Below are 10,333 nucleotides of genomic sequence, written 5' to 3'. Positions count from 1 at the left end.
GAACGAAGATGTCTGGCTAGAAAGTACGTGTATTGTTTCCGAAACAAAGAGACTATAAAAACAGGCTGCCATGCCACGACTTTTATCGCATGTAATCCAACAGATTCCGTGGAAGGAACTCAATGACCATATTCAAACCGTGGATCATTACCATCGATTATTACAAGAACTGTATCCATTCAATTTGGGTCGACAAGTGGTGTGTGTCTTAGTGACTTGTTTTCTGGGATTTCGTTTACCAGCCGATTCCTTGTGGACTCTTTACGATCAGTACTTACCACCTCAATGGCCTTAAATGGTCACGAGAGACTCCTTTTGCTCAAAGCCTTGCGGTTTCATCTGGATACTTCTCGACCTCAACAGGAAAAAAAAGGTTCGTCAACTTTTAGCTACCGAAGACGTGTATGACGATGTGTGTGTAGCTTGTGACTTACACCCTCATTGGACAGATGTTCGTGACTGGAAAAAGGGGGGTTTTGAGGCTTGGACCCAAGAAGTGGCCCAGTATGCACGAGAGTTGTTCAAGGAAAAAAGTTACTTTTCAACCTGTGTTAGTGACAGTGCCAGAAGAACCCGTCACCGAGAACAACCACTCGCTTCATGAGAGGACTGTCATGGACATTCCTGAAAGGTCATTCCGGGAGGACACTTGTGTGACAATACCTCATGTAGAGACTGTAAGAACATTACACACTGTCCCTAGGACATCTTGGTTACCCAAAACATGTTGTACAGAGACTTGTTTATATTCCACTTTGATCGTTTTGATGTGTTTTTTATTCCTGTACATCACTATTTGGGTTTTATGTATTTTTGTTTTTCGTGTTGTTCATATTTGAAACATTCAATAAACGTGTTCTGAAAAAAAAGCATGTAAACTCTTGTCTTGTTTGTTTTCGTGTCACAAGTGACATTTCTCACACTATGGCTACTTCTGCTGTCTCTGCTCCCTCTTCCTCTACTGTCAAAGTCATCGACGAACACTTAGATCGTGCCAGTTGGGAGGCTTTGTATCTTCGCCATCCCTTTAACATGCTCATTGCTGGACCTAGCGGTTCAAGCAAAACCGAATTCGTCAAACGTTTGATCGAACATAAACATCATTTGATCGATCGGCCCCCTCAACGGATCGTGTGGTGTTACAAAGAGTGGCAATCGGCGTACAGCCTCTTGCGAGAAAGTCAAGGCGATTCCATCGTGTTTGTGGAAGGCATTCCTAAAGAAGACGACGGCATCGTCTCTGACTCCCGTCAAACCCATTTGGTCATTTTCGACGACATGTTAGGAGAAGACGAAGAAGAAATTAAACTGTGGTTCACGCGCAAAGGGCATCACCGTAATGCCAGTGTCGTTTACATCACCCAAAATTTGTTTCAACAAAGTAAAGCCCATCGCACCATCAGTCTCAATGCGCATTACGTGGTCTTGTTTAAAAGCCCTCGAGATAAATCGCAAGTGCAAGTCTTAGCCAATGAGTTAGGAACGCCTTGGCTGACTCAGGCGTACGACGATGCCACTCAAACGCCACACGCCTATTTACTCGTCGATTTGAAACCGACAACCCCCGAGGATTTGCGATTTCGTACCCACTTGTTTCACCACTGGTGCCAAGACGGAGGGCCTGTCCTGTACACGTCTCCGTCCTCGACTTAATTTCACTCTACATAAAAAAATCTATAAAAACCTCAGACCCTTTTCGTCTGTCTCACACACAGTGTGAACATGACGTCCCTTCAGTCACATCTTCCCGTCAAATTGATTCGTGCCTTGTATGGCATCAGTCAAGAAAAAAATCCACAAATACGAGCTCGTGTCTTAGAAGCTAGTCTCAAAGAAGTCTTACGATGGTTCACGGTGACGGCACGTCAAATACTCCAAAGAATCATTCAGATTCCTCATCAAACCAAACGCTTTTTCGATCGAAACAAAGTCGCTTTGGTCCAACTGGCCGATCCTCGCATCGACACTCAAACCAAAAAACAAATCATTTTGAAACCTGGAGGGAGCGGTACTCTAGGAGGGGTCATCATTCGCTCTCTCCTAAGATGGGATCCTAATGCCCCCAAAGTTATTCCTAAGAAAAAGTCAAACGAAGCCCCAAGAAGAAAAAGAAAAAGACCAGGTCCCCAAGAAGAAAAACTTCTCCAGTGGCTGGACCCTCCTCTGACCAGACACCATCACCCCGGAAAAAGAAAAGAAGCCCCCAGAAAAAGAAACAGAGAAAAAGACCCCAGAAAAAGAAAAGCCCACAGAAGAAAACAACTAGTCGCAAGAGAGGTACTTCTTCTTCAGTCAGGACACAACCTTACACTCGCAAACCACGACCTGCCACGGCAGTGACACGGTCACCGGCAGCCTCACGTTCATCCACTTCTCCATTAATGACACCAAGAACTGAAGAGTACTTGGAGACGTTGATCACACCAAGAACTTCTCCGTTGATGACCCCAAAAAGAATTTCCCCAGTGGCAGGACCCTCCAATTTAGTGGCAGTGGCTGCTGCTCACAAAGTACCTTCTCCCAAAATCAAAGTCCATGAAAGATCGGGCATGTTACAAAGTTTACTGGATTTGTCCAAGCAAGAACTGGCTCGATTTAGTCCGTTGCGTACCCCTCCACGACGTGTCATGCCTGTCCTGAAGTTGATACGACGTAAAGACAATCAGTGGCGACGCGTTCCAGTATAAAAAAGGTGTGTGACCAAGTCGGGGGTATCAGTGTTTTGTTTCGTGCTCCTGAAGACTCAAAGATGTCACCCTCCAGAAAACCCCAAGGAAAGAAAAGAAAAGGACTACCACCACGTTTAGTCAAACATGGGGACATGTTATCTGTCCTGTCCAAAGCTTCTCCACCCCTACGAAAAAAACTCATTCAATCGGTCTCCAAAGAGGTCATCAATACCGTGTGCGAATGTTGTTTGAACGTCTTGAAAGGCACGATCCCTTTGTCCAAACACCAGAAACAATGCTTAAGCAAACATCGTCACGTTCTTCGCCAAATGGTTCAAAAGAAAATTCCCATTCGTCAAAAGAAGAAGATGTTGGTCCAACGTGGAGGCATTTTGCCTCTCTTGTTAGGCCCCATACTGAAAGGAGTCTTGGGAACCATGTTGGGAGGACTGGTGGGAGCAAGATAAAAAGGCCCTCGGAAGTCCCAACATCTCAGAATCGACCCCTGACAACCCCATGGAAGGACGAAAACTAGTTTTAGTGCCTTACAAACGATGGATGGAATACCATCGGTGGCAAGAACAACGCACCCCGCATTTACCTCCCAATCCCAATTTGAGCGAGATGTCCCAGTTACAACACGAATTGCAGTCCTTGATGGATCGCCAAGATTTGTCCGAAACAGAAAAATCGCAAAAGTACGGTCAACTCTTGCAACGACTGCAACTCTTTCACCAGAAAGCTTTAGACGAAACAGCTCTACCCACTCTGAAAGATTTTAAGACCTTGATGAAAAGTCCAGCACCATCATCATTACCACTACCACCACCACCACCACCATCACTAATACCATCCCCAGGAGTCACCAGAGATGCTACCCCACGAAGGCCTGAGGAAGAAGAGATGCGAGAAGTGTTTCAAACACCGTCAGCAGCTCCCATATCAAGTAAGATTGCAGCATCCTTGTTGACCCCGTCCCCCACACCCCAACGAGAAGAAATGAAAGCTTGGGTTAAAAAGATGATGTCCACTCCTCCTTCGACAGAAGTGAAAAAGAAAGAAGGGAAACCAGAAGTGAAAAAAGAAAAGAAAACCAAAGCCATTCCATTGCCACCTTCACCACCACCACCACTACCTTCGACTTCTACTCCCGTAGCCCATCGGACACGTAAATCCGTTTCTAAACCACCCTTTCGACCCACCCAAAGTAGCATCACCGAAGAGTGGGTGACTTATTAACACACCAACCAACACAAAAAATAAAAATGGAAAAAGTCTTAGCCAGCATTTACTACGATCCCTCCCATCCTGCAGGTTACGCAGGAGTTCAAAAATTGTATCGTGCTGCCAAAAGTCGATTGAAAAGTTTCCGTTTACCTGAAGTGCAACGATGGTTACAAGAACAAGCTACGTACACTTTACACAAACCCATTCGACGCAAGTTTGCCAGAAGTCGCACCCGAGTGGAAGGCATCGATCATCAATGGCAAGCCGATTTAGCCGATGTCTCTCATTTGGCCAGCTACAATCGTGGCTACAAATATTTGTTTTGTGTCATCGACGTCTTTTCCAAATTTGCCTGGGTCGCGCCCTTGACTTCCAAATCGAGCAGCGAGTTAGTGCGAGCCCTGCAACGGGTGTTGAAACAAAGTGGCCGTCACCCTCTTCGATGGCAAACGGACAAAGGCACCGAATTTCTGAACCAAGCTTTCCAAAAAGAATTAAAGAAACGTGACATTCATTTTTTTACCACCGAGAATCCTGAAACCAAAGCCAGCATCGTGGAACGTTTTCAACGCACTTTGAAAGAACGCATGTGGAAATATTTTACTCATCACCACACTCTGAAGTACATCGACGTCTTACCGCACCTGGTGCAAGCGTACAACCAATCGTACCATCGAAGCATCGGACGTGCCCCGCAAGACGTGACTCCCGACAACGAAGTGTTGGTGTTTGAGCGCCTGTTTGGTACGTCCCCGACGAGGGCTGTCCCCAAGAAAAGTGGAGAGTTGGCCGCAGGAGATTGGGTGCGCATTGGCAAAACCAAACGCACTTTCGACAAAGGTTACTTACCTAACTGGACGACCGAATTGTTTCGCGTCACTGGACGAGTGCATGGCCGTCATCCTACCGTCTATAAATTGGAAGACATGAACGGAGAAGTGCTCAAAGGAACGTTTTATTTGCCCGAGTTACAACGTGTCACCAAAAAAGAAGACGACGTGTACGACATCGAAAGCATTCTCGAACGCAGAACCCGTAAAGTGGGCAAACGACATGTCAAAGAAGTCAAAGTACGTTGGAAAGGATATCCACCCAGTTTTGATTCTTGGATCGACGCTTCGCAAGTCATCGACTTATAAAAAGAAGTGACCATCATGCCCTTTCACACAGACGCAGCTACGTCGACCACTCCTCCTTCACCTAGTTCTTCTGTGCAAGATTTACAAAAACAACCCTTGTGGGTGTGGTGTGGAGAACGTGTGCCTAAAAAGCAAATCGTCTTTTTCTGCCAAATCTTCGTGGTGTATTGTGTCATCGGGGCAGCCATTGCCAATTTGAGTTTGCAACAAGGAGACAAACAATTGTGGACCATTTTATTGAGCAGTTGCATCGGTTACCTGCTTCCCAATCCCTCCCTGAAATTCTCTTCGAACGGGAACCCCGGGAACCTTGTGTCCAGTGCTAGTGCCAGTCACCACTCCAACCACAACAACAACAACAACCAGAACCCCATTTTGGGCGGAGACACGCCTCTGACGTCCAGTAATACCCCCTCGGACAGCCACAGAACTCTGGAGTTATGAGTCACCAAAACCAATTTTACTTAACCTTACGCAGTGACAGTTCCATGGAGGTGTTTCCCAAGAACACGTTGTGCTGTTACACGGCCAAATTACCTCAAGCCATCCCCTTAGATCACGAAGCCCATTGGGAAGTGACTTTAGTGGAAATCATTCACCCGACCCAAGTCCTCAATGTCCTTCCCAATCAAAACTTTTTTGATGTGGAAGTTTATGACGAGCAATTGCAACAGGAGTTGGATAAGAGTGTCAAATATGACAATAAAACCCCTGCCACAAAAACTCAAAAGTACACCACCTATCACTTGTTCATTCCCCCAAGCTATTATTTTAGTGGTCAACATTTGGTCAGCACCATAGCCACCAGGTTTAATGCCGTGTTTCTGAAAGCTTTGGAAATTGTCAGAAAAAGTGTCACCCTGGAATACCACAAAGCAGCTCGTCGCTTCCTGATGAAATTTCCTGAGGGGGGGTAAAATCCTGTCTTTCTTATTTTGTCCTGAATTGTTTGACATGTTGGGCGGAGACATGAACATGAGAATGGCCATGATCAACAAAAAGGAATTACCCATCGTTTACGACAACGAGTCTTTTGCCAAGTTATTTCGTGCCCCAGTAGAACTGAATCAAGGACTGAATTTGATGTTTGTGTATTCCGATGTGGTGGAGTACAACGTGGTGGGACACACCTCCGTACCGTTACTGTGTGTCATTCCTTTCAAAGTGGATAGTACCACAACCAATGACGAGGAAGGTGGGAACACTTACCACGTCCACTGCGAATTTGTCCATCCTCATTATTGACCCGTCAGCAAGTCGTATTTGGACACGGTCAACATTGCTATAAAAGGAGATTTGGGACAAAATATTGCATTCACCAAAGGAAAAGTCACGGTGAAACTCCATTTTCGAAAACGGTTTTCTTACGACTCGTAAGTCATGTATCCAGTGTACCGAGGGGTTGCACGACAGCGAGGACACGGTTTAGGAGATATGTTAAAATCGGCCTTTCGTTCGGTGGCCCCGGTGTTGAAACCGATGGTGACACGCGGATTGCACGCCTTGAAAGATGCGGCACTGACGCAAGGCAAAGAATTACTCCAAAATGTCATCATTGACAAACAAAACCCTAAAGAAGCCTTCATGAGGGCAGGCAAAAATGTCTTGCTGCAAACGGGCAAAGACCTTTTGGGCCGACAAGACACACCTATAAATGCCCTGCACGCTACCGAGTCAGGCATTCAGCAAGGACAAGGCAGAAAGAGACGACGAAGAAAACACCCTTTCACCAGACTTCAAGCGAGAAAGGCCAAGAAAAGAAGAACCGTCCGAGACTCAGACGTTTTCGATTATTGAGACACAGAAAAAAATGATGCACCCAGAGTCATGTGCTTGTTCCAAGTCGGAACTGGACCTGTTTGCCATGCCCCCCACCATGATGATCATGTAAGAATCCCAATGGGTGGAATTTCATCCCGTCTCCTCACTGACCGATTCAGCTCCCATCGAGTTTGAAATCAAAGGACAGCCCGAAGATTACATCGATCTGAATAGCAGTTACCTGTATTTGAAAGTGAAAGTGATCGAACCACCCAACACTAACCTAGACAATGATGATTTAGTAGCTCCCGTCAACAATTTCATGCATTCCTTGTTTAGCGAAGTGGACTTGTACTTGAATAACAAACTGGTCAGCAGCAGCATGGATACTTACCCTTACCGAGCGTACCTGGAAAATCTCTTGACGTACGGAAAAGAAGCCAAGAACACTCATCTGGATGCTTGCGTGGTATGGAAACCTAACCAAGCGAATAGGTTCAACGGCCTTACACTTGTTGGGAATGCTTCAAATCCAACGGGATTTGTAGAACGACGAAAGAAAATTCATCAAAGTCGTAGTTTAGAACTGATGGATCGTTTACATTTGGACATGTGGTTACAAGAGAAATATTTGCTGAACGGGGTGGATATCCGCTTGAGACTGAATCGCAGCAGTGCCGCTTTCCATTTGATGGCTGCTGCTGATGCCCCTCCTTACAAAACCGTCATTCAAGAAGCCAGACTCTACGTGCTTCGTATGGAAGTGTTACCTAAAGTGGGAAACGACGTCAGTCAGACGTTGAGCAGAACGACTGCCAAGTATCCGATACGAAGAGTGGAAGTGAAAATGTTCACCATTCCTGCTGGACAGCGATCCATGATCGAAGATCATCTTTTCCAAGGACAGTTACCCAAGCGTTTAATCCTTGGTATCGTCAAGAATTCAGCCTTCAACGGAGCCTACAACGAAAATCCTTTTGAGTTTAAGCATTACAATGTGTCCAAGATCGAGGTCAGTCGTGATGGCAAGACCTTGTGTACCCGACCTTTCGAGCCTAACTTTGCCAACAAAAATTACTTGAGATCGTACTTGTCCCTGTACGAAGCCACCGGACAGTTAGGAACCAACACCAGTCACGGTATTACGTACGATGATTATGAAGGAGGCTATGCTTTGTGGGCTTTCGATTTCACTCCAGACCAAGGCAGCGACGAGGGACATTTCCACCCTATAAAATCTGGCCAGATTCGTGTGGAAATTCAGTTTGTGAGTGCACTGGAAGCAGGGCACACAGTGAACGTCATCCTGTATGCAGAATTTGACAATACCATAGAAATCAACAGTTTGAGAGAAGTCATTCTAGACTATTAGAAGCCATGGAAGACTGTTATTCCTCTTTGCCTAGTGGAGAAACTTTAAAGATGGAATGTGAGGAAACTGTGGAAGAAGAATCCCAAGACAAAGACGAAGAAGATATCATGATGAAGTCAAGATGGCCAGAACAAGAAGCCCATTTAGTCTGCTGTTTTGCCAAACACTTGGCCGAAAAAATGACGGAATTGATCAAGAAAGAGTGTTATGGACGTCAAAACGATCATCCCAGTCAAATTCAACACGATAAATGCCTAATGTTGAGTCAAGAAGAAAAAGTGGACGAGTATCTGGACGAGGCTTGGAGTCTCATCTCGGACGAAGAAGTGTTGCATCAGTGGTATAAAGACTTGCGTGAACATTCCTGTCCACCATTAACCACTCAAGAGATCCATCGTATCGAAGCTCTCCTGAATCAGAGTGAGGAGACGAAACGAAGAAACGGTTATTTGTCAGACATTTTCAAGCAAAAAGTCAGGATCGAATTGATGACTTATTATTACCTGTGAAGAAGAAGAAAAAAACAACACACAAAACATGGATACCTGGGAACTTTATTACCTTTTGAACCACAGTTCATATACGGCTTCATGGAATCCTGTCGTCTGTGCTAAAGATGAACTTCCTCATCGCAAACCTCAAGACCATCTAGCTTATGTCATCAACACGGACGACAGTCATCTTCCAGGAACCCACTGGGTAGCCGTCTACTTTCCTCAAGAAGGATGTGTGGAATATTTCGATTCGTACGGATTGCCCCCTTTGGAAGACGATATCATTGACTTTATGAGAAGAAATGCTCAGACCACCCGATTCAATAATGTGAAATTACAAGGCACAGATTCCTTGGTGTGTGGACAATATTGTGTGTATTTTCTGCATCATCGCAGCCTGGGCTATTCCTTAGAACATTTAGTGACTCATTTTGATCCTCGTTCTTCTTCTAGAAACGATGTGAAAGTAGATCGATGGTTTTGTGACCATTATGCTTATCTTTTGTCTCAAGCTAGGAAACGTAGTGTCCATCAATGGCCTAATGATTTCCAACAGTGGAAATCACAATTTCATTCACAACGTTGTCAGCCCTGTTTAAAGTAGATTGTCAATTGAAAAAAATGTTTGTCATTTTTTAAAAAAATGTTTGATGTTATAATGTTGGATTATTGTTTAAAAAATGTTAGAGTTGTTGTTGGTTAGTGTTAAGTGATTTTTGAATAAAAAATGTTGTGTTTTGAAAAAAAATGCCTTTGTCTTTTTTTGTTTGGCTATAAGAATGTTTGATTCATGCTCTTTAATTTCTTACTATCCCTCTCATGACACTCACTGAACGTTGCGACTCGAAAACCGTGTGGGGGATGTTTTCCTTCACGTCCGCGCTTTGACTTTAAGAACCAGGGCAGTTTCCAGTCTAACCATCCATTGTCGACTCATCCTCCTAAGAAGATGTGCTCCAAACTAGCTAAGCTCAACGAAGCCTACGTGAATTTGCATAGGGTCAGACACAGTCTGATACCGAAGCCAGAAGAGATAGAGAATGTGAGAATGCTAAAAGTCACTGTAGACCTGATAGAAGAGCTCTTCACAGAAGAAGTGAACAGGGAAAAAGAAGAATGGACAGAGAAGTACAGACTTCAGAGACAGCAGCAGCAACAGCAGCAACAGCAACAACAACAACAACAACAGCAGCAGCAACAACCTGAACCTGACAGAGGCTTTGTCGATTGTCGTATCGACACCAAAGAGTTCTTCTTCTCTTTCCGAAGAAGCAGACCTATCGCCAGAAAGTCTATCCTCAGAGGACATCGCATTCTTAGAAACTAAAAAAGATTGCCATAGCAAACAAAAAAAAAAACAGCCCTTTTCAGGGCTACCCCAATACTCTAGAAAAGAAATAAATCAATTTGCCAATGTGTATAGGTAGAGTAGTGTGAATATAAACACTAACTCTTTTTTTAAAAATGTGAGGGTATGTGTTTGTGTATAAGATTGTGTGTTTGTAAGTGCTCACGTACGTTGGTGTGGATAGTAGATTAAGATGATGTTTGTTTTGTTTTTTTGGTGTTTGAGGTGTGGGGAGAGTAGATTTGGGGTTGGATTGGATTGCTTTGCGTATGTGGATAGTCTATTGAAGTGATTCATGAAAAAAATTTTTACAATAGGAATGG

Source organism: Sinohyriopsis cumingii, chromosome 6, assembly GCF_028554795.1.
Source record: "Sinohyriopsis cumingii isolate HCF-2022 chromosome 6, ASM2855479v2, whole genome shotgun sequence".
NCBI lineage: Eukaryota > Metazoa > Mollusca > Bivalvia > Unionida > Unionidae > Sinohyriopsis > Sinohyriopsis cumingii.
This window is presented reverse-complemented; position numbering follows the sequence as displayed.